Raw genomic sequence first — 25,966 nt, 5'->3', positions numbered from 1 at the left:
ATTTGATGTTATGTAGTGGCGTCGGCAACCATCATTTGATCCAAAAGCATTGTCGGCAGTGCCAATTTCACACGACATTAGAATTGTGGACCAGCTTGCCGATCGTCTTATGTTCATGTAGACCACATGTGAGAGATAATTGACATATTTTTCCCTATTTTGTAGCATGGGTATTGACTATGTGGCTACTTATGAAGGCCATTTTAACTTTTGTTCTTGTTCTCAATTAAAAGAGACGTTTTATCGTTTAATCTCATGCCACTAACCCTACGTCCCCACAATACGAGAATGCTTTCCTGTATAGAATGTACACTTGAAAACCTACAAGTGCCACTAGCTCACACGCTATGTGTTGTTGGCACTGCCAGAGGCAGTTGCCAATGCAACGATTTGATTTTTACTACAAAAAGTGTGGCCCTGGATTTTGGATCAATAATAGTAATCTCCTTTTTAAGAGTTGATGAGTCTCTCTCTCTCTCTCTCTCTCTCTCTCTCTCTCTCTCTCTCTCTCTCTCTCTCTCTCGTCTTGTTGCTCCTAGAGCGCGGGATATGGCAGCGGAGCATTTCTAGCAGGCACAGTAGCAAGACTCCTCGACGCGCGCGCGCGCACACACACACACACAGATCAACAGTGCCACTCGTCCTGTGGACCCCGTCCTGTGGACGCCTTGTTTCATATATACGATTGTAAGTTAATCACATGCACCAATCACGAATGACTTAGGCTTGCACACAAACCAATCACAATCCACTCTCATAGACAAGAAGGCCATCCAAAATCTTTCTTAAATCTGTCGATTGAAGATGTTGTCACTTGAATTGATCCCTTCAAGAATGTGGCTAATTATCATCAATGACCGGGAAGAAATCTGAGAGGTCCACCTCAAAGTTGTGCAAGTCTAGCACTAGAGTTCATTGAGAGGGTTTTTTGTAATTTCAAAGAGTTACATAATTACACTTACAAGAGAAGTTAAAAATGGAATCATTAAAAAATGTTAGAAGTTTATGAATGAAAAGGGGTCATTTCATTCATGTTGAAATGGATGTGCAGAGAGATTTAAAATACATCTCATGAACACACGTGTCGTGGGTGAGGTTGGAGGTTGGACCACAAGGGAGGAACTCTAAACAAGAAACACCAATAGTCAATCCTCTGGACTATATACACATGTACATTTAAGAAGCTCGTTCATGGGCCGGGCTGGGGGTAGGAGGTAAACCCGGGTGCCGAATGGCGGGACGATGTGGCCTCGGGCGGGTGACGTGGCCTCGGGTGACAAGGTGCCACGTGGATAAAGGGGTAGGTGGGTGGCCGGAGCGGCTTTCCGTGGGCGGACAATGATGGTCAGTTAGGACGCCGAAAGGGATTGCTTCATGCAAGGTGGGGTGGGGGGTCAGTTTCATATTTGAATTGGGGAAGGTCATGCAACAGAGCAGGTGTAGGGGTAAACCCGGGCTTCTGAACAGGGGGCACAGACGGGTGTTTTGTATTGACGAAGATGCACGTCTCTGCCAGTGGAAAGGCAACGGTTGGGGGGCCTTGGGGGTGGGATCTGAATGGGTTGCTCTTGTAGCTACAAGGCAATGAGAGCTTCAGGGAGCTTGATGGTGCTTGGAACGAGTCCGAGGGGGGGGCGGTTGGCGCTTCGGATGGAAACTCAAGTGATATGGATGAGGTGGAAGAGTTCTTTGAAGAGCATCAAAGTGGGTGTTTGGATGCATTTGCTTTTGCATCAACTAGGTACTTTGCTTTTGATAGACAAACATACGGGCTTATGATAGCTTCTATCGAAAGTGGCCAAACGATTACCATAAGTGCTCTCAAAGCCCATGACAAGCGAGGTGTGCTAGACTTGAAAAAATGGGCAAGAATGAGGGATTCACTCCACGTAATGGTTGACCAAGGTGTATCTTCGCGTCTTGTTATTGGGAATGGAAAGTTGATTGCATGTATAGAAGATTGGGAAAGCATTGTTTCCGCATGCCACTCAAACGACCATTTATGCTTGCGGGCAACGATGGCATCCCGTGGGATTCACCATGGAAAACTTACCGCACCACCTAAGTGCAAGGGAGGGGTTTTTTTTTACAAGTTATATAAGCATATAAGTTACGGATAGGCCTCCAATAATTAATCTCCCAAGATTAAAAATAAGGGAGGGGGTATCATTTTTTATTTTTTTTTTTGGGGGGGGGGGGGGAGGGGGGGATAAGTGAGAAAAGGGAAAAATAAGAGGAAGTTTTTGTGTTTCAAAATCATAGCTTCCCAAAAGAGTCTGCACTCAAACTTGTGAGTTAATAGCTAGCTACAAAGATACATGCAAGAAATAACATTGCTTTGTATCAATTCCTTGTTTTGTGATTATAGTTCATTTGTTGAGGGATGAAAGCTATAAAGAGTTTGTATAGGTGCAAATTTACACAAAGAACCTTAAACAAATTTATAACCATGTTTTTTACGTAATTAGATGGGTCAGAATTGGATGAGTAGCTAGAGTACAGGCTGATCACATACATAATTTGAAAGTCAAACTAAGACACATTGAGGGTATATCTAGTTATCAATAGAAGTGGTTTCTTAGTACGTTGCCAGTTACTATGCTACACAGTCTTTGACTAGTTTTACTCAGTTAGATCATGTGAGACCTTGATTTTATATGTAAGATAGGGGTATGATAGTTTTCTTCATGATTGTCGTATAAGTGTAGAAAGGGGGGTCATATTCCCTAATATGATTTGTATATAGGGGTTTTATCAAAGTTGTCCGCTCGCAGGTGGCGTCCTGTTTTGTATATAGAGTGAATCCCCCGGGGATGGCATCCATTGCATGTACATGGTGCACAAGTATTAGACAGCATGGAATCCCACTTGCTTATGTGAAGGAGTTTTTGGACTTGTGTGTTTGTGCATCGTTGCCCAGGTTGGGGGAATTGGAGAGCCATGACACCACTTCCACAGAAAAGTGCCCGGGTTTACAAGACAGACAAAAGAGTCCCGGCAAGGATGAAGGTAGTGTTGAGAAACATACAGCGCTGATGGATGATATTCAAAATGTGATCAACGCTATTGCCATCAAGCACAAGGCTAGATTGGTAGAGCGGCAATCATCGTCGTCGAGGGGCTTCATTCAACTTGTGTGTCATCACAATGGGGAGGCACGAAGAAAGGGCCACGATCATCGAAGACTGCGAACATCAAAGAAGTGTGGATGCCCGTTTACTATCCTCATCCAACGCGTCTATGATATAAAGGAAAGCGTAAGGATAAGGGCTCATGTTGGGCACAAAGGTCATGTGCAGGGATCACATGAGGATCTTTATCACTTGCCGGTGCATCCTATTGTGACGAAACGATGCATGGAAGATTTGTTTGACGTTGGAACATGTCGCCATGTCGCAAAGATGAGTGTCTCCAAGGAGCTATTTCACTTCAATATGGCATTGCCGATAGAGCAAGTGTCACATAGATTCTTCATGATACCAAAGGAAATTCAAATGATGGCATATCAGCTTTGATCCAAAGGTAAATAAAGCCCTGAATCTCTCCTTGCTGGGATAATCATAGGTTTGTATGGGCTTATCTATCATGGTGCCTGGGTTTATTTTGGGGTAGTGCCTGGGTTTATTTATTATTTTGCTTGGATTTATCTGTTAGATTCATTTAAGACTTGAGTTTAATTGACTACTTTTGTTTAGGGAGGCTAGGAAGCGATGACTGGTCTTCAATGTACCAGGAGGATCTAAAATTAAAAGAGCAAAACAAAGTTCTCTATCATCAACCCTACAACCCGGATGCCGTCGATGAGATGGAAAGGCCATTCATACTCATTATTCAGGATGATTGGATGCTCGGCATGTGCTTGAGTTTCTCAACAAACAATGCTTGGGCAATAGACTCCACATTCAAAACAAATGTTTTTGGGATACCACTCTATGTAGCAGTATTGCCAAATCAAAATGGAATTGGTTTACCCTTGTGGTTTATGTTATGCACACATGATGTAGGAACATCTCAAGAAAGCATTGCTTTGCAAGTGACACTAAGGCTTGTGTTCCACAGAATGAACAACATTCGCCCTCGAGCATTGGTGATTGACAAGTGTATGACTTCATTATTGGCCATCAATAAAGTTGTTCATGTTGATCAATCTTGTTGGGAGGTGGACAAAGATGGGAAAACTCAACAAGTTGCATGTACTGTCTTGCTATGTTGGTTCCATACCAAGAAAGCATGGGTGGAGCACTTGCTTCCACAGGTTTGTAATATGGTTTTGTATATGTGTACGTGGGTTTATCTTCATGTTAGAGGTTTATCTGTTAGTGCTTGGGTTTATCTGTCACTGTCTGGGTTTATCTGTCAGTGCCTTGTTTTTTCTGTGTGTGAGAGCTTATCTGTGTGGACCTGGGCTGATATGGGTGAACTATAGATTATCTCGTATATGTTCCTTGATATGCCTGCCCACTTTTTTTGCAGGCTCCTAAGGAGATGCGTGAAACCCTATATGCATCAATGGAAAATCTAATGCAATGTGGTACAGAGGACAACTTCGAGGCTCGATATGCCCAGTTGTTGATAGAATGTGAAGGCCACCCTAATATTGTAAGGTATATCTGCAATGGTTGGGCCTCAAAGACATGCATCTGGCGACGAATGTGGCCAAAATACGGTCGTTTATTTCCACCTGGGCATGTGGACACTACCAATTTGGTCGAGCGACTATGGTAGTATGTGAAATACACGCTTCTAGATGCAAGGATCAATCGATCAGCCTTGGATTTATTGCATGCCCTGGTGGGTGACTCCAACATCGGGACACGAATGGGTGGAAATGCTATCGAGTTCTTTCGTCAGAAGCAAGAGATTGGTATAATATTTTATTTTCATATTAATCAAAGCAAAGGCAATGGGTTTTTCTATGACTGCCTAGTAGGATTATTCGTTTGCATGAAGACTTGCATTTGTGCCTGGGTTTATAGTATGGTATAGGTTTATATGGTTGCCTGGGTTTATCTGTGTCTAGATTGCTTCTGAAGCTGATCACTGTATATTTTGTGTAGTTGACTCTGGAAAGCACAAAATTTATGGAAATGATCGGCTGCAGACCACAAGACTTGCACGAGGTGAAGAAATCTTAAGGAGATATGCAAATGACCCATCGACGATTCAAGTTATCGATGAAGCTGCACTCTTATTTAAGGTCTTGAGCATGTCATCCACAGGGACATGGTATCAAGTTAGTATACAGTCGGCATATTATGACTGCCCAGATTGGTTTAGCAACTGCAAGAATCTGTATGGAATGTGACTCATCTTAAGGGACTTCTTTTCTCATATTAGCCATATTCTACCCATCATTGACACAGCCCAAGAACTAGTCATGGAGCACGATCCTGAACAGTTTGAGGGTACTACCATCGATGTAGAGCCTCCTCCAACACAAGTTTTGACCCAATGCATTGACGAGCTAAAAACACTCTTGCACAACATTGAAGAGGACATTCCATCATATAGTGACTCAAATATCTTGTCATTGGTGGGGCAAGTGCGAGCAGCATATGTTGGCCTCTTTGCTCAAAGAGCACCCATGGAGATCGATTTTCCAAAGAAGGGAAGTGTAACACAAGTACAGGCACATGTAACTGCCACTCGACTTGGGCATGGACAACCTAGGCCAGAAGGAGTAAATATGCAAATCACGGTGCCCACACGGCCTGCTAGACAAACGGGTGCCTTGCGACATAATCATCAAAGGGGCCGTAAGAGAGTTCGGTTTGCTTCGCAAAGGCGGGTTTACTGTCATCATTGTTGCACAAAGACTTTCTTGGTGGACGAGGGGGTCGATACATGCCACACTTGCAATGCATTGTTGCCTATGACTCCACTGCTAAGAGCTCAAGAAAAGCTAGGAGCATTGATAGGCCAAAAAGCCTTGTTGTTTCATGGGTCTGATGCTTATGAATGCCTTGTTACATTCGTGGTATGCGGACCAAACAATGACGATGAGCGTTTGTTTGATCTGAAGTTCAATGATGGGGAAACCATGCATGGAGTATTGGCATCAGCTCATCAAATTGTACTTTTGTAAAACCCTGCAGTAAACATCTTCCTCTTGCCTTGCTGTTTTGCCCGGGTTTATCTGTATCCCATGTTTGGTTATTTGTACTATTTTTGGACCTCTCAATCACCTACCATATCTTTTCACCTGAAACTGAGCAGTAACATCTGCCTCTTGTCTTGCTGTTTTTCCCGGGTTTATCTGTATCCCATGTTTGGTTATTTGTACTATTCTTGGACCTCTCAATCACCTACCATCTCTTTTCACCTGAATAAGGCAAGTTTTAAACTTATTATTATGGTGTTAAAGGAGTGGACTATTCTTACTTTGTACAACTTGATAGGCTTTTTGTTTTTCTTTCAATCAACCTTATACCTGTTTTGGGTTTTTCTCAACCTATCGGCACTACTTCTTGTCTTGTGATGGAGAATTTTGACTCATTACCTTCCCTAAAATAATCTTCGATACCTCTGCTTTATACACTTAATTCCATACCTATTTTAATTGACCATGGGCTACCTCTTTATGTGGCAGTTCATTCTCGATGCCCTCTTAGGATTGTATTTCTTGTGCAACCATTAGGTGTATAGTTTTTCTCAACTTTGATAGAGATTGCAGTGTCTATATAGTTAGATTTAAGTTATACAATAATAAATTTTTATGTTAATATTAGACTAATTAGGTTCAAACAGAGAGAGAGAGAGAGAGAGAGAGAGAGAGAGAGAGAGAGAGAGAGACTATCAACATAGTTTAGTTGTAGAAATGTATGTGATGCAAGTGGAGAAGAGATTTGTCCTTCTAGTATGATTGTCTTATACTCTTGGCAGCATCTTCCTTTCCTCTTTCTACCATCATCATTGTGGATTTTCACTACGAGCACTAATACTACTACCACTACTAATAGCTTAGGCACAATGGCAATGTCAATGTTTTGTAGAAACTTGTCCAAGGAAAACCAAATGCATGACTAACGCACCAAAACATAAAACACGATGAGGCCTCATAAAACATTGGATGAGTTTTTGTGTGTGTGTGTGTGTGTGTGTGTGTGTGTGTGTGAGAGAGAGAGAGAGAGAGAGAGAGAGAGAGGCTTTCAAACCATATGGTGAAATTTTCCATGATACCAAACAACACAGCTTGCAAATACAACTTGAATGACAACTTGCAAATACAACTTGAATGACAGCTTGCAAATACAACCACAAAATCTACGCACTTCACAATCTTTCACACATACCATGGATGTCTACCCAAGGCACACTATTCAAACTATGAAGCAACTTAATTTCATAGCTTAAGCCAAGAGAGAGAAGGGAAAGCCAAAACATTGCATGCTAAAGCTGATGAGTATGTGATGCAAGCTCATACAAACAGCATTTTGATAACCGATAAAGTAAACCCGTTACACATATCAACCCAGGCAATCCATAAACCCATACTTAATTTAACATCCGAACATGTAAACGTGGATAACATGTCAACCCAAAAAAATTGTAACACAAAATTGTTTTAACCACCTAGCATAAGCCGAGGAGAGAATGAAAAGTTCACATTCCATGTTAGAGCTGATAAGTATGTGAAAAAAAATCATACAAACGACATAGTCACTCAAAACAATCTCAAGCAGGTGAAGATAAAATATCTTGTGCCTCATCCTCATCACTACTAACATCTTGGGTGCCATCCTCACTGTCCCCTTTGCCACTTCCACCGCCGTCATCCTCGTCATCAGTCCCATCATCCTCACCTTCATCACCGGCACCACTTATGTCACCCCCACCATCGTCATCACCGCCACCACTGATGTTACTCCCACCACTTATGTCATCACCGCCACCACTTGTGTCACCCCCACCATCGTCATCATCGACACCACTTATGTCATCACCGCCACCACTTGTGTCACTCCTAGCATCGTCATCATCGGCATCCCCCTCGCTACCATAATCGGGATCATCATCCCCACTGCCATCCTGGTTAGAATCGTCATCACTCCCTCCGCTACTCCCCCCGCTGCTTTTATCCTCGTCACTACGAACAATCAAGGTCCCCACTTTGATCCGGCGTTGCATTAAAACAGATTAATGTAAACTCAGACATACAATAAACTTGGGCACTTACAAAAACACAAACCCGATTAAAATAGTAAAGTTGGTTTCTATGACCATAGAACTTACCCTAGATTCGTAGCCTTCCTCCACGTGACTCTTGATCTCCTTTTTCATTGCCTCTTCCCTTTGATCGATCGTTTTCATGTGGTGGCCACAAACTGCATGATAAAAGTATCTTTCTTCATGGCCTTTTGAGCCTTGCGCGGAAGAACGTCCCAAGTGAGGACTGCCCTATTCTTTGCTCTCTCCTCAATCCTCTTGCGATTTACTGCAAACTTTCGACTCACATCCTTAAAGCGTTGTTGGGCCCGTACCTGATCTCGTATACTTGACTTGGGCACGTCGTTGTTGACACTCCCTCGAGGCCGCCCTCCGAGCCTTTGAGGGATGAAGACATCCAGCCCATGTACTTTCTTTAAGTGTTGAATCATCCGTGATCGCTTCTCCATGAGAGTGTTCTGACTCGCACATGGTGGTTCAGCCCGACAAATCCTCACCAACTTACCCCCATTGATAACCTCAACATAAGGCGTCTACATCCAATACAATACAAAAGGCAAAGCAAGTCAGTGACAGATAAACCCGGGCAATAAAGAATACTAGACAAAGAGAGAGTTGCACACCATGCCGTGACAGGTAAACCCGGGCAATAAGAATACTAGAGAGAGAGAGAGAGAGAGAGAGAGAGAGAGAGAGAGAGAGAGAGAGAGAGAGAGAGAGAGAGAGAGAGAGAGAGAGAGAGAGAGAGAGAGAGAGAGAGAAAGAGAGAGCTGCACACCATGCCGTGACAGGTAAACCCGGGCAATACTAGACAGAGAGAGAGAGAGAGAGAGAGAGAGAGAGAGAGAGTTGCACACCATGCCGTGATAGATAAACCCGGGCAATAAGAATACTAGAGAGAGAGAGATAAAGAGAGAGTTGCACAACATGCCGTGACAGATAAACCCGGGCAACAAGAATACTAGAGAGAGAGAGAGAAAGTTGCACACCATGCCGTGACAGATAAACCTAGGGACTTCTTACCACAGTTGTGGAGGTAGTACAGCTTGCCCCTGATTGTTTTGCTCTCTTTACTTGAAGCTTGGGCCGCTTTGAAGAGCCGACAAGGGCAAGAGCCTTATCCGCCGTCCCTTCATCCTCTTGCCCCGTCTCCACATGCTTTTTAGCCTTATTCTTCACACCATCCCTCTTTACAACAATCTTAACCTCCAACACCTTCTCCAACTGCCCCTTGCCCGTGTGCCCTTTCACCTTGACCTAAACATTTTATCAAAGAAGAGGAAAACCATAAGATAAAAAAAGAAAATTCATTGGCTTCTTGCACAACACTTCAGGGGCTTACCTCGTCAACAGCAAGTTTCCGGTTGACGGGATCACGGACTTCCACCTCTTTCATCCTCTTCAACCTCTTCACATTTTGTTGCTCGGGGACCACTGTACCTTATTTCTCTTTCACATCGGCCTTCGCCTTTCTCTTGTTCACCTATGACAATGCACTCAGACATAAACCCGGGTGCAAGGACCAAAAACACTTGCAAGGCACACTTTCATTGCAATAGTCTGCCTAGGGCTGTTTGTTGCATACCTGTGTCTTGGGTGGCTTGGAGCCTGTTGTGCCACTCAGCTTCTTTACTTGACCACTCTTTTGAACCTTCAAGGGACTTGATCCTTCAAGAACAATTATATCCTGCACACATTACAGCCGACACAATTTTCAAAAAAATTGCACAATACCCGAGCACTGACAGGTAAACCCGGGCACTGACAGATAAACCCGGGCACAGTCCTACCATTTTAGTTTGTTGGTCCTCCTTTGCAGCCTTTAGAGCCCCTGGTCGGGTGCGCACTGTGCTGCTCACCTCCTTTGACTGGCCGCTTTTTTGAGCCTTCAACGCACCTGATCATTTAACCAGATTCAAACCCTGCACATCTTAAACACCTAAGCACTTAACAGCTAGCGAAACTCGGGCACTGACAGATAAACCCAGGCATTTCTCGTACCTGTTTTGTTGGTTGGATCTCCTTTGGGGCCTTTGGGGCCAGGGCCTTCTTCATGCTAGGATCTTGGCATGGCTCCTGAGGTACATCCGATGACAAAGGAGCATCTTGACCCTGCACAAATCTTACATGTTTTGTTGGTTGGGCCTCCTTTGGGACCTTTGGGGCCTTTGAGGCCTTCTTCAAAACAGAGCCTTGGCCTTGCTCTCGAGGTACATCCGCCGACAAAGGAGCATCTTGGCCCAGTGGCATTGCAATCTTCAAAGGCATTGCAATCTTTGGGGCCTTTGGAGCCTTCTTTGAAGCAACACCTTGGCACGGCTCTCGAGGTACATCCGCCGACAGAGGAGCATCAATCTTCAAAGGTGTTGCCCTCTTCAAACCTTGCACATGTGAACACTTAACGGCAGGCACAAATTTCCCTTGAACCACAAAAATCTTCGGGCAATGACAGATAAACCCGGGCATCTACAGGAAGAGTCCTACCTGTTTTGTGCGTTGGATCTCCTTTGGGGCCTTTGGGACCTTTGGAGCTTTCTTTGAAGCAGCACCTTGGCACGCCTCTCAAGGTACATCCACCGACAGAGGAGCATCTTGTCCGTTAGGCGTTGCAATCTTCAAACCCTGCACACGTTGGAACAAATAAACCCAAACGTCCATAGATAAACCCGGACATTCACATGTAAACCCGGGAACTGTCTTACTTGTTATGGCTATTGGGCCTTTAAAGCCCCCTTCTTCCCTTCCTTGGTCACAACAGCAGCAGGCTTGCATGGCTCCGGTTCTACAACCGCCAATGGAGGAACATCGTCATTGTTTGGTCCTTTCCCCGCTTTCTTCTTCCTTTCCCCGGTCACAGTAGTAGTCTTGACCGGCGAAGGCTCCGGAACAACATCGGGCTGAGACACTGCAAGAAGGAGCTCCCCCCCCACCTCTTTGACCTCCTCAACCGGCGTTGGCCCCGCCCTCGACTGCGTGGCTCTCATCGCAAGCGGCTTTTTGGCTCCCCCCCAGCCCTTCCAGTAGGCTTCTTTGGCGGAGGTGTAGAGTAGGCGCCCCTCATTCCTGTCCTCCCTCCCTTCTTTGCCTTGCCCGCCATCTCTGCGCAATCCTGGACAGAGATCCCCCTTTCCCGCGATGCCCTTCAAACCCCCTGGACAGACCTGCACGCCGCCTTGAAACACCCCCTCAAAGCCCAAAACAGAGGTGGCAATGTTGAACGCAACCCGGTTGAGAATGGCGGGACGACCCGTAGGCTGTACTACGAGGTGCAAAGTTAAAGCAACCCGGTCAAGAATGGCGAGACGACCTACAGGCTCCCCTCACTGCATGAGGTGAGGTGAGGTGACACACCCCACTTCAAAATCATGGCGGGTGATCCCGTCGGATTTTCCCCCTGTCGTAATTCGTGCTGACGTGGATCGTCCGTCGCCATCTTACCCACATCCAGAGGCCATGTCACCCGCTTGGCGCCACGTCGTCCCGCCATTCGGCGCCTGGGTTTACCTCCTACCCCGAGACCCGCCCCGCCATGCGGACGATCGAGATCGTCTCGCCGATCGCGCCTCAGTTCCGCACCGTCGATCCCATGAACGAGCTTCTTAAATGTGCATGTGTATATAGTCTTGAGGATAGTCAATTGCTCAATTTGAGTTAGAAATCAATCAATTATTTTTGAGAGCTGACCCTTATATTGTGGTGTGCGTGCATGATTTTCTTGGGATGAGCCCATCAATTGTAACCAAATCTTAATTAATATGCCAAGGATCCTAGAGGAGACTCTGACTTGAGTCCACTCTCATCTCTCACCTTGGCACACCACATTGATGGAGCCAGCGGGGACAGTTAGGAGGTATGTCTTGAATTTCTTTGTCTTCTTCTTGTTTTCTCAACCGGGATTAGGAAGGTAGGGAACAGAGAAGATTTGGTTTCTCAACAGCATTTTCCCTTGCCAATCAGCGTCGTGCCAATGAAAGCCACATCACCTTTCTACTGTAGCTTTTCCTCCTCCCTCTATCCCAGGGAGTTCAATAAAGTATATGTAGCATAGCATGTGCATTCAACAAAGGGGATTTTATATTCTTGTGAACTTACAGAAACATGTGTATATCACGCCTATAAGGGGTACTTTTAATCCATTTTGGTGAACGCTACACTATGCATCAGTGACAAGAAAATACCAATTAGCCTGCGAGCTAGAGCACTACGCTTAGGAGCTACCCGGGGCGGTCACTTATCAAAAGCTTCCTATATCACGTGCGTTCAAGAGGTTATTAATAATACCTCAATATACATACTATATTTACACTATGTGCCTATTTTAAAAACCCCCACCCCCCTCTGTATGTATACAATTTGATACATTTTGATCTTTTAATAATCCTCTCCGGTTAACTCACGTGATAGCATACACATTCTAAAAAGTGACCGCCCCGGGGGAGCTAAAGCCCTATGCAAAAAGAAAGCTGTGGGTCGACTCGTTAGCTTGCTCACCTAATTATGCTCAATGAGGAGGCCACGTGGAATTGAATCTTGACCATGCATGTCATTGTGTTTTCTTGCAAACATATCTCAAGAGGTATGATTTACACAAGCAAAGCTTCATTCTAGAGTAGACGAATAGCAGTCGTGATTCTTGGGATGCCTATCTACACTCTTTTGGCAATCCAAAAACACCTATTGCTATAGCATTGTCATGTCGCTCTGCTTTAAAGATGAGAAATAGGGTTAAAAGATGGTGATTAAACTTCATTGAAGTGTACATGTTGATTGTGTAGTGATGGGACACAATGTCATATGCCAAAATATCAATTTGTGCAAGCTCAAGTGCAGGGATTTGATGCTACCAAAGGAGGGTTATATGGGAAATTCCTCTTAAAACATGCAAGGCAAGTTGGTTAGTAAGAGGCCATGTGGTCAGTGGTAAGAAGGAAATTGGGTGAGAGCTTACACGTACTGCATGATGAGGGTCAAAAAGTCGTATTCTATATATGTTTGCATCTCATGCGCCGCAGGCCAGTTCTGCATCTATTGGTACATATTGAAGTTTTCATAATCTGCTGTTTTTCAGGAAGCTGCAGGAAGAAGCAAGAGAGGAGGCAGGGAGAAGGAGAAACAAAGAAAGCAGGGGTGTGCTCTCTCTTTCTGTCTTCATATGCATAAGCTTCCATAGCTCTAACCTCTATCTGTTTCTAACCATATTTCTTAAACTTCCATAGCTTCCAAACTCTCTACTATCCTAAGCTCTTGATATATCTCTCTCAAGCCTAAAGCCTAAACTCCATATCTCTAAATCCTAAAGCTTCTATATCCAATTAAGCTATGGAAGCCAAACACATTGAATATCCGATGCTTGGCCTCCAACCAATCATAAATTTTCTTCTTGCTTGTCGCATGCTCAACCCACCATTGGTGGTATGCACGCGAGCCCGCAATGATCATAGACTTGCCTTGATCCAAGTATTGGAATTCATGCCTTTGCAACTAAGCTCATCCAAACCTTTTCGTGTCCACTTTGTCAGAATCACATGAAAACCTGAGGTGATCATACTAAGCACTTTTCTTTGCAGTCTTCACAAATCAATCTGCTTCTTATTGTCCACCATTATCGAGAGCTCAAACTTTTTGTAGCTTTTAGATTAATTAAATAAAAGATAAGCTCAAGATTAATCAAGGAATTAAGATGAAAAACATATGTATAGGAACTTTAGAAGAAAGACGTTACTTGGAAGCAAAGAAATTAAAGAGGATACAGATTGTTGCTGCTGATGAAGAGGCATAGAGGAGAAATTATGGGCTAGTTACCACAGACTTAAATGAAAGAAACAACGATATTTTATATTCCATGAAAGAAGGACTGTTAGCAACCATTCCCCTTCTGATGGTACTCGGCAATTAGCTGTGGATTCTGTTGATATTGGGATTTTGAAAGATCCCAATGCACAAATTACAGACTCTATTGTTTATTTATGCCTAAAGTAAGTGCCCTTCTCTACCTTTAAGATCCTTTACTTTTGTATTTGGTCTCTAATTAAATCCTTGTTATTGGTTGTAGCTTAATAACGAGCCAACTCCCTCAACAAACCCATACTGAAATACATGTTGTAGATCCACAGTTGTTTGTGACACTCCGAATTAAAAACACCCCTCATGGCACATTGGAGAGATGGTTTGTCCACTGTCAAATGCTTCAGGTCACAACTCTGGCATTTCCATACGATTCAAATAATCCTTAGAGCTCTGTATGCATTGAACTGGACAAACAAGTGGTATGGACTATCAACTCCATACGAAGAACTCACTTAGAGATAAGAGTGTGAGTGTTGATATAACCTTGAGTGTTTATTTGGGCTATGGATGATGACCTTAATATTGTTAATAACAAATAACTTTCACTATTCATAGATGTGTAAAAAGATTACTTCACGTCTATGGAAGGCTTTGTGGAAATCATAAACTCTACAGGGCAACCTATCGAAGTGACTAATCAAACAGATCTAATTCCTGTGGCTTGAGATGTCTTCTCCACGCAAAGTACATACTACACAGTTTTTTTGCTTTGAATCCATTTATGTCTAAGGTATTTCCGTGCTATGGTTTGAACCAACTTGGTGCTATTATTAATTGAAGTATTGACCACAAGTTAACCTAATTTTGTAGAATGTTGTGGAAAATTATACCTCAAAATATTTACAAAGGTACTGCACATCAATTATTCAACATCCACTATCTATTTCAACTCCAAGAGTTTTAGATGCAAAAGACAGTTTTGTCGACGACCATATAATAACTTTAACAATGATCGGTGAATCACATGTACCTATACCTGCATATCACTCTACTCTAGCTACCTATGCTAAAACTATGCTGCTCTGCAAATCATTTGATTCCCTCTTGTGTGATAAGCTTCTTGATCGAGGGTGGTATGTGAAAGAAACAAATGGCATATGTTGCAAGATTGCTCTTGACACTTTCATTGTCAAGTATATGCTTGCGACACAGATATTAATAATCTCCTTTTGGTACAAGCATTCTCACATTGTTGAAGGTTGCTATGTGTCTATGGATCAAGAGGCAGCAAGTTTGGCAAACAATGTTGTCATAGACGTGGAAGTGGTGGACAAAGACCTAAATCTTATGACAGTAATTACAATAAGGCAGCAATGCAAAATTTTGCAACTTCGGCATGACATAATGGGGGAGACTGCTGACATTGACTCCGTAAACTTTTATTTCTTGCCAGGCGGACGAAGAGTAATGCAACAAAGGGAGAAGTATTTTCTGTGTGGAGATCTTTCTCACCGTATTCAAAACGTGCCCATATAATCTAGCCTGAATGGATTCAACAAAATGTAATTTTTTTGACTAGTTTAATCGTAATATCAAGTGTTTTCTCACATCTCTCTCTCTCTCTCTCTCTCTAAATATTCGAAACACATAGACATGTAGACAGTATCAATTTAATGTATAAACAATGAATTACTAAGTACATTTGTAAGTACAAATTCCGATGTGCTCAATGGGCTTAAGTACATTCCTTGCAAGTATGGGACCAAAATGTCCTCTAGGTAAAAATCGTGAAGATGTCCTTCAAATGAAGGTGGGAAAACAGTAGTGCCGAGTGAATTAAGTAAACCCTTATGTGGTGTGTCATCAATCAACAAAGTATTGAGACCATCATAAGGCACATTGATCTATTCAAAGGGCTTGTAGAAAAGTGGTACATGAGCTTTAGTCTTTATGTTTGGGCCAAGAAGATCAAGAGAGACGGAAATCCCCTTTGCCTATTGTAATTCCGATGATTAACTATGAAAACTCATTTGATGTGCATGTGCTTGTCCTTATCTAAAGATGAGCTCCATTGATGTTTCTGGGGAATGAGTCAGTAAAAAGTCTTGGGTTCTTGCACCTGTGTTAGAAGGGGTTCACAAAGCATCAAAACTTGGGTATCCATGGCTTTCTCTTATCCGGAATTTCATGGAAAAAGTGATGAACATGTGGAAGACTTTTTGGAAAAGATGGAGGTTGCCTGCATTAGCAATCAGATTCATGATCCGGCACAAATGTTACGTCTTCTCCAAATTTTTTTGAAGAGTGAAGCAGGAGTTTGGTCCAAAGCATTTGAAGAGGAGTTACATGTGGCTGATCCACCAGTGAGATTAAGTTGGGATAATCTAAGGCATGGATTGGAAGTGGAGTTTGTGAAGACAGAAGATCCTGACAAAGTGTGGCAAGAAGTACATGGTTTGGTGCAAAGGGAAGGTGAGCCAGTAGATGCGTACATACGTAAGTTTTCAATGGCATGGGAACAGATGTGCAAGGTCTTAGCACCACAGGTACCTCCTCTTGACATGATAAAGAAGGACAGGTTCTTGGTTGGTATTTGGGAGAATATACGTTGGAGAGTGGAGCTTAAGAAGCCTAGGACATATGAAGATGCACTAGAGGTAGCAAGGAACAAAGAGTGGAAGCTGAGAAGAAGGAGTAGAGTCTTTGCCCATGAGGTCTGAGTTTCAACCTATGGATTCTTCGCAAGGTCACATGCCAGGGGTTCATCATGAACCAGTGGTTTCTATTACACTGTGGGATGGGTGTCTAACCTCACTCCTATCTTATTGTAGATTTAGGGAGAACCACGATTGAATTGTCAATCCATGGAACGAAGCCAACTCGACTAGTGCATACAGGTTGCAAGAGGTTGTTGATGTCTCACAAAACAACAAACAACTCGTATCTAACTGAAGTTACAGTCAAGTGACTGAAATCACCAAAAGCCAATCGCTCATCGGCAAACAAATCACATCCGTTACAGCATCAAATGACATCCAAACGTAACGAAACTTCTAGGACAAGTTTATAATACCTAAGCACACATGCTTATGGTCTCAAATCCCAATTTAGGTCAAGTGAAAAAATCACGATTATTAACAGCATTGGGTTTTTGACCTAGTCGTTTTCAAACCAGAATGCACCTAAATGCTTAGCAATGATACCCCAATACCCGGCCTATGCTTAGTTTTTTAATTTTGAAGTGTAAATTCCTACTTATGTTGAAATTAGACCACGGGTCGGTGACACCAAAAGCTACAAAATACCTTGAAGTGTTTATGTCAATGCGTAGAGCTCTTACCTCCGGTTGCAATGCAACAAACGCGACTCCAATGGGACAACCGGGGAGGGAGTAGGAAGTGCAAGAAGGAGAGAAGTGAGCACTCTTAGCTCATGCTGTGTATTTCATTTTCCAAAAAAAATTTTAATAACTTACAAAAATTGTCTTTTATACATTAGCCAAGGTTTTTGGTGGTCAAAACTAATAATCCGGGAGCTCTAACTAAAAATGACTAATGACAGGCTGATACAATCTAGAAGCTTGTAGACCTGGCTCATCAATTACAAGGTTTATCCAAAAAATAGGAGTTACAATATTCTCGATTTATCAAAATAATAAGTGTTTTTTAAATCAAAGCTCCAAAAAATGGTATCCGAGTTAGCTTGCTGCTAACATTTTACCCCTCTTCACCTGTGTCATCCCTTGACATAGCTTTATGGATTGAAATAGTCTTCAGGTTGACGGTTGGTGAGGCGGTCTTTAAGCGCATTTAGAGACTTTTTGTATCTGATCTTTCTCTCTTTATTTGGCACCTGCAAAAACTACATAGTGACTCTGTTTTTAAGCTCCACTATGGAGTAGCCTACAAATCTCGAAGTTAGGTTTCTGATCACTGGCCCAAAAATCTTCGTTCGCCAAGTGAAGAACCCTGTGTAGAATGCTTCCTCAAACGCCAACATATTGTGTGAAGGTAAGAACATACATTGGGCATAGAATCCATAGAGGACTTCTTCGGAAGTTTGGCCACTGAGATTGTAGCATAAACCTTTTTTACCCTCGAGGAATGACGATCCACGGGGTTCCTGCATGCTCAGGCTCATGGAAAACTTCGATGCAGCTGAGCAGCATTCGGTAGATTTTATATAGCATCACACATAATAGATCCGGAAGACTTTTGAATAATGACATGGCGCCCATTAGGGTTTTCACCATACATGTATTCTTCTGTCGGCAGTCCCTTTTCTGGAGCTAGCAATCTTGGGTAGTTCAACGAGGTTGGCCGCTTCTTTGTTATTACCTCATGTGCTTGTCAGGTCCTTACTCTTGGACAAAAAGTGGGATCCTTTTGAAGTGCCACAGATGCTCTTGTGAACAGAATCAGAACCTTGGATTCTTGTTCAACTAGCTCAGCCTCCACTTTTATCTACGCCTTCTACTTGCATATCTTTGTAAAGCCTCTCTTTGACTTGGAGCAACTCCACCTTTATCAAAGGATATGGCAGGGATTGCTGATGCCATCGCACATTGATTTGATTGGGAGTGAGTTGAGTAACATTGATAGAGTGAAGAACTCTCAACTCTCAATCCAATGCTCATCCACCTCCTGAGTAATTTTCTCTTTTAGTGCATCTTCCTCAGTTTTTGATAGCTGGACCATTGGCATTGTATCAGTTTTCGTTAATTGTACCTAGAATTCCTCCTCGCCAATTAGCCCTTCTACTGGATGTGTCTCCATCTCAGCGAAAGAAAATGAGGGAATATCTATCTGTGGTTGTTCTGATGTTCTTGCTTCTTCTTGCGTTTCTGGCCGTCCATCTCTCAGTAGCTAGTTAACTCTTTTAAGCTCGGCTATTTATTTTAGCAGCTCTTCTTCTCATTGCACCCGCATCAAAGCCAGGTCTCTGCGTTGAGACTGCTCCAGCTTTAGCTCCAGCTCGAGGTCTTTGTTCTTTTTCTCTAATGCTTTGTACACTTCATATGTCCCTTTGATCGAGGCTACTGCGGGATTTTCTCGTATTTGCCGCAAAAACGTTGCGTGATGATTTATTCTCTACTCTGAGTATTACAGGGAGGCGTTCGCTACATCAAACTGCGCTTGAATCTTCTGAACTAACAGGGTTGTAGTTAGAAGTTTGTTGGTAACTTCTGTCAATTGTTCATCTTTGGCTTTGCAAGCATCTGACAACTTCGTAAGTAGGTCACCTAACTCCTCCATCTCCTTCTGTTGTTTATCTCTTGCTAGTTGATGTTGTTCAGCTTCAGCTTTCATTTCCTGCTTTTGCAGATCGATGATGACATTTAATCTGTCTTCTAACTCTCCTTAGAGAGCATCAATCACCATATCTAGTTCTTTAACACTTGTGTTGTGGCTAAGTGCTGCTGATCGGAGTCTTTCCGTCATAACCTGCATTTGCTTTGCATATTCGTTGACTTGTAGAATTACCTCATCATTTGATTGCCAATGTTCATTTCATGTTAGCTGCCTAGATGTCTCGGCAGTCTCTTGTGTCTCTCTCAACTGCGTCGTGGTGACTGGTTGTTCTTGCCCTTGAGGTTGTGGCTGGCCTTCTTTTGCTTTGTCATCCTGAGGCTTTGTGGATGCCTCGGCCGTTTCGTGTTGTGTGGAGGTGGAAGGTGTTTCCTCTGTTCCATGTTCCTGTGTTTTCTCAAACTTTGTGGTCTCCTCTGGTGCAGGACTCGCTGCCCTTTCCGGCTCTGGTTCTTGTTCTTGTGTTGCTCTTGTGTAGTGGCTGCCTGTTGTGCAGATTCGGCTGCTTCTCTTTGTTTAGGCTATGTTTCTTTTGTGGGCTCAGTTTCTCTGGCCTTATCTGCTGGTGATGGTGGTGGCCTTGGCATGGGGTGATCATGCTATTCTGGAGCAGGTGAAGAAGGTCGAGGAGACATGTCACCTTGTTCACGTTGTGCTTCTCTTGTGCAGTTGCTTCCTCTGCTTGTTTTTGCTGCTCCACGACCTCTTTAGCTTTCCATTTTGCGTCTTGGGCTTCTTTCAGCTTCAAAGCTTTTGCCTCCTGATACATTTTTCCCAATAACTCTGTGGGATCTTCGGTCCGTTTTTTGGCATGGTGCTTTGTTCTTGTTCCTTTCAATTCGATGGGTACCCACTCTGCCGGGTCCTTGCCTTGAGCTTGGTGGCTGCATTTGTAGGAGTGTTTTTCTCTTTCAAACCTAGCATGTTTCTGTTACGGCTCCTCCTGATGTGCTGCCACCACGGATTTTCTTTCCATTTCCTCGATACGTGCTCTTCTTTCCTCATTATCGGAGCTTTCACTACTATGCCGTTCTGGCGAGCTCTCAGCAGATTCTTCATCAGACTTGTATGTTCTCTTGGTAGATCTTGTGGCTCGAGGGGAAGGTTGGGCACACACAATCCAAGTGTTCTGATTTGGGGCAGGCGAAAAGTTGTCTGCCATGCCGATAGCATGGTAGGCAATTCTTATGAGAACCTCTGGTGCTCCCAGATATGTTATTTTACCCTCTTTCTTTGTCCCCTTCAATGTGGACAACACATACTGTGAGTGGTCGATTGGTTGCCTGGTTGTCGACTTGAGAACTTGTGTAAATGTGGTGGCAACGACGTGATTGGGTATCGTGTACCTTGGCGGTCTCTTGGTGAGGAAGTGGAAGTGTTGGTGGTATAATCTTGCAGGTTCTTCCACCTATTTCTGGATGAGATCGACAAATGTCGCAGCGGCAGTTTCCTTGGTGAAGGTTCCCGCTGTCTTTCTATCTCTTGCCCTCATTGTCATTCCTTTTGTTGGCAGTTTGAGAGCTTCTACCACTATCTCTTTTGTAATCACCACTTCGACTTTGTTCCCTTGCTAGTCAGAGATTTGGGCGGTTACATCTTCTTTGATTGTGGACAAGATCTCATAAGCTTTTTGGAAATCCACTCCACATGGCTCTTGTTTGTAAAACTCTCTGAGGCTAAACCTTCTGTTGGCTTCTTTGGTCTCAGGCTTTGCGGCGACATCATAGACTTCTTTTGGCAGAAGTTGCAGTTCTACCTGATGTCCTTCTTCGCTCTTGAATCAACCTGTGAACACTGTTGTGTTATGCTCTTCAAGCTGTTCTTTCGACAGGTAGGTCGCTTTGGCAGTTTTGACTGAACTAGGGTCTAGTTGCTATGGTGGTAGCTCTTGCAGCTTCTCCTTTTGTGAGAGCTTCTTCTTGGCCTTCTCTGCAGCTTGCATGGCTCTTGTTGAGTGAATAGAGTGTCAAAGTTAGCAAATTTGGTAGATTCTTCTCTGAAATGTCCTTTCACTCTGAAATGTTGACAAATTGAGTCCAATTTTTCTTCAAATCAAACATACATAGATGCATAAAAACATGTACATATCAAAATTATGAAGTCCAAACAAAAAATTCCAACAAAAGTAAATAATCGCGATTATTTAAAGCTGAGTAATTTTTTTAACTTTTTGCAAATTTGACATTATAGGCTTGAAGTATACATCAATTAGATACTCTGAGTGAAATATGGGCTCATTTGGATGCACAGGATGAAAATGGTGCCAGATTTAGGCTTTAGATCTCTCAAACAATAGATGTAAAGAAATTTTGAGATTTTGAGCTCCAAATTTGTTCAAACTTGGTTAGTGGCTTAGGTGTACTTTGGTCCTATGATGGCAAAGTTACAAATTTTTCCCATCTTGGCCAAAAAGTAGATAATTACCAATTATTAACTTTTTTTTATCAAAATGAGCATTTTTTGTTGCAACTTGGTTCTAGGCATGATGTAGGCCCTATGTATGTGATTTGAGGTAATTTGGATCAAAAAATGTGGCTCATAACTCAGAATTTGGCTTGCAAGGACTTCTTTGCGTTTTTTGGCAATTTGCCAAGTTATAATTGATCATTTTGGCTCATACTTGAAATTGAGCATGTAATAGGTGTTTACAAGTGTTAGGTGAGGTGATGATGCAATTTTCAAGCCAAAAATTGCATTTCATAAAGTTTGGTCTTGCCAGCATCACTTCGTGCTTTGTCGACTCCAAAGGCAACAAGTGGAAATGAGGTGATTTTAGCCTACCTTGGGTATCTATACTCGGACTTCCCGAACCATTTTTCCCCAAATTCCCTTGTTAGTTGTAGTAGGCCGTGAAATCTATGTTAGACTCAAAAATTTCCCTAATCGGATTCTTGTAGCTCATTCTACAAGAATTCTGTAAGAGTAGGTTTGACCGCCTAATTTAGGCTTTCCGCTTCCCTCTATCGATTTGATTGAAATTTTTTGTGCTTGTCCACCTTGTCTTTCTGATCACCACCATGTCTTCAGTTTTTCCATCTGAGCTTCTTTGCTATTCATTATTAATTTTTGACCTATTTATTGAAAAAATCAAAGAAAATCCATTGAAAAACACAACTTTATTATTTTTTGTTGGAGTTCTCTATTTTTAAGTCTCAATATCAAGAAAAATGATAAAAAATAACAAAAAATGACTATTTTTTATGATTTTTTGATAGTATATACACTATTTACATTCATCAAGGAGATATCATTAGTTAAATTTCCCCTGTTGATGATTTATAAGGGAATTATTAGGTTTTTCAAAAAAATCCACACGTTAGCATCACACTTTTTCCTCCCTCTTCAAACATTGCCCTTAATTACTTAGTACTCTTTCACCCCTCTTAGATGGCGTACTCCGAGACAACTGTGTGCATGGGTTGAACAATTGTGTCTATGCATAGCCGTGGTTGGATCTACCATGCTTTGAAGATCAATGCAATTCAAACCATTATGATGTGCAAGAGTTGGGTCTCGAATAATTAACTCAAGGGTTTCTGATGTCGAGGCTTTCTGATGTTGTCTTCCAAAGAGAAAATCTTGTAGCTTGTGTGCTCTTTGCTTGGTTATGCCATCAAGATGCTTTAGCATGCTGATTTTGGTATCAATAATGACTGTTGTCGAGCTTTTACCTGCCATTGATATCTTGGTTTGTCTTGGTCAAAATGGTGTGGTTGAGGTTTCTGAGACTTAACTCTCCATTGCTTGATTGGTTTCCTAGTTTTCGGAGAAGATAAGTGCTCTTTTTTCTTCCAAATCCATTTCGTGTTAGGATCCTTTCTCGGAGATGCTTGTCTCTGTGTTTTGAACCTTGGAACCATCTTTGGTATTGTCTATGGTGTTTTGGGCACCCATATTTGAATCGGCTTGTCCTTAAGTTTATGTTTTTGGTACCCAAATTTGCGTGACTCCTTGCATGCTACTTGTAGAATTTACTTATCGATAGGATGGAGAAGATTGATTGCTTTGTGGTTTGCTTTGCTGGTAAGATCCTTTCCATTCCTCCTTGCTTGGTGCAATTGGAACAATGAGTTGTCCACCTTTAGGTGATAGCTTGAGATGATTGGTATCCCAATCTGGTACTGCCTTGTATGTCCGCATCCATGGAACTCCAAGAATCATTGTCTCATTCATGTGTTCATCTGGTAAGCATACAAACTGATGAGGACATGAGCATCCATGTACTATCACATTCAAGTTGACTACTCCCAATGTTGGTGTTGGGTTCTTGTTGCATCCTTTGATAGTTGTTATTCCTGTTGTTAGAGACTGACTTGTTGCCTTCTTGTACGTGGAATAACTGACTGCATTTACTCTAGCTCCTATATCAACCAATGAATTTGTTCTATGGTTATTGAGTTGTACTTTGATGCGAAGGTCCATTCCCTGGGGGATTCACTCTATATACAAAATGGGACGCCACTTGCGAGCGGACAACTTTGATAAAACCCCTATATACGACTCCTATTAGGGAATATGACCCCCCTTTTTACGCTTATACGCAAATCAATGAAGAAAACTATCATACCCCTATCTTACATATGAAATTTAGGTGTCACATGATCTAGTTGAGTAAAATTAGTCAAAGAGTGTGTAGCATAATGACTAGCAACATATTAAGGAACCACTTCTATTGATAACTAGATGTACCCTCAATGTATTTTAGTTTGACTTTCAAACTATGTGGCCGATCAACCTACACTCTGGCTACTGGTCCAATTTTGACCTATCTAAATTACTCAAAAAACATGGTTATAAAGTTGTGTTAGGTTCTCCATGTAAATTTGCATCTAGACAAACTCTTTATAGCTTTCATCCCCCATCAAATGAACTATAATCACAAAACAAGAAATTGATACAAAGCAATGTTAGTTCTTGCATGTATCTTTGTAGCTATTGACTGACAAGGTCAACGGCAGACTCTTTTGGGAAGCCATGATTTTGAAACACACAAATTTCCTCTCATATTTCCCCTTTTCTCACTTCTCCCCCCCCCCTCCCCTTCCCCACCCCCTACACACACGTAGGATACCCCCCTCCCTTATTTTTAAGCTTGGGACATAAATTATTGGGAGCCTACCCTTAAATTATACGCTTATGTAACTTGTAAAAAGAAAACCCTCCCCTGCACTTACGTGATTTAGTAAGTTTTCCATGGTGAATCCCCCGGGGTCCATTCCATCTAACCATTCATCATTTGTTGACACTGCGTCTTTTTGCAATTCCCATTGTCGGTCATCTATTTCCAGTGTGTTGATGGGAATAGGTATTTGTTGATTCTTGAGAGCAGCTTTCCTTTTGAGTACCCGACGCCGAGCTTCTTCTTGGGGTTCATCAATAATCTGCTGTCGTTTTATCTTCCTTTGCTTAGCTGCATACATTCTTTCTAGTAATTTATTTGTTAGTAGAAAATTGTACTTCTTTAAATGACATCCAATAATCCAATTATCCATTGGTTCACCATCTAGGGTGGACAACTTAACTGCTCCACTTGGAGATACATCTTTAATGATAAACAATCCGTTTCTCTTTTTCTTAAACTTGGGAATGTGTTGCTTAAGGGAATAGACTAAAAGTAAGTCCCTTTTTTGAAGATTTTTGCAATTAGATGGAAATCACAAAACTGTTTTTGTTTCCGCTTTTGTGCATAGATGTGATCTACATCAATTAGCCTTTGCTCATCTAGCTTCTCTAAATCTTCAAGTCTCTCTGACAATTCATGTCCAGTCCACTCAAGATCCTTAGCTACCCTTAATGTCGGCAATAAAAATTATATTGGCAATATGGCATTAAGATTATAAACAAGGTTAAAGGGTGTAGCATTTAAAGCTATTTTGAATGAAACTCGATAAGCCCATAGAGCAGCATGGAGATTCATTTCTCAGTATGCCCTTCTTGGACTAGCCACTTTAGTCAATACTGAGCTAAGAATTTTATTTGTATGCTCAGCTTGTTTGTTTTCTTGTCGGTGATAGGGAGCTAATTTGATATGGATGACCATAAATTCATCAAGCATATACTCAATTACCTCATTGAGGAAATGAATTCCCCTATCACTGACAATTTCTATTGGCAGTCCATATCTTGTGAATACATACTCATATAAGAATGTGACAGTGGTTCTGGTATCATTCGTTTGAGTTGCTTTAGCCTCGGCCCACTTAGTCAAATAGTCCGTAGCTACAATGATATATGAGCTTGGGTTCTATAAGTAGGTGGCTGTATTGGCCTAACAAAGTCTATACCCCATTTTGCGAAAGCTCTAACTCCCATCATTGGTGCTAAGGACATGCTATCTACTCTTGTTGGCAGTTTTGCTCGTTGACAAGCATCACATCTCCGAACATATTCTTTGGCATCTGCAAAAATTGTTGGCCACCATATGCCTGCCATTAAGATTGCTCTTGCGGTGATCTCACTAGAAAAGTGACCTCCAGCTAATCCAGCATGTACTTGTTTTATAATTGGAATATATTCATCTTCATTTGCACAAAGACACAAAAGTTGATCCTTACCTCTCCGATACAATTGGTTTCCAAGAAGAGCATAGTCTCTTGCTTTAGTTTCAATTGCTCTTTGACGGCGTTTACTCATATCCTCAAGAAATGTTCGTCTCGATAAGTAAGTAACTAGATAGTTACTCCACTTAGGAACACGCAAATTCA

The 25,966-nt window shown here is 42.3% G+C and overlaps 1 pseudogene; it reads right to left on the bottom strand.

The window, feature by feature from the left end:
- Positions 1 to 7,674: 7,674 nt before the first annotated feature.
- On the bottom strand, positions 7,675 to 11,653 carry LOC147420022 (uncharacterized; annotated as a pseudogene).
- Positions 11,654 to 25,966: the final 14,313 nt, after the last annotated feature.

This window comes from Adiantum capillus-veneris, chromosome 28 (genome assembly GCF_014529385.1).
Source record: "Adiantum capillus-veneris isolate H3 chromosome 28, ASM1452938v2, whole genome shotgun sequence".
NCBI classification, from domain to species: Eukaryota; Viridiplantae; Streptophyta; class Polypodiopsida; order Polypodiales; family Pteridaceae; genus Adiantum; species Adiantum capillus-veneris.
This window is presented reverse-complemented; position numbering and strand designations above follow the sequence as displayed.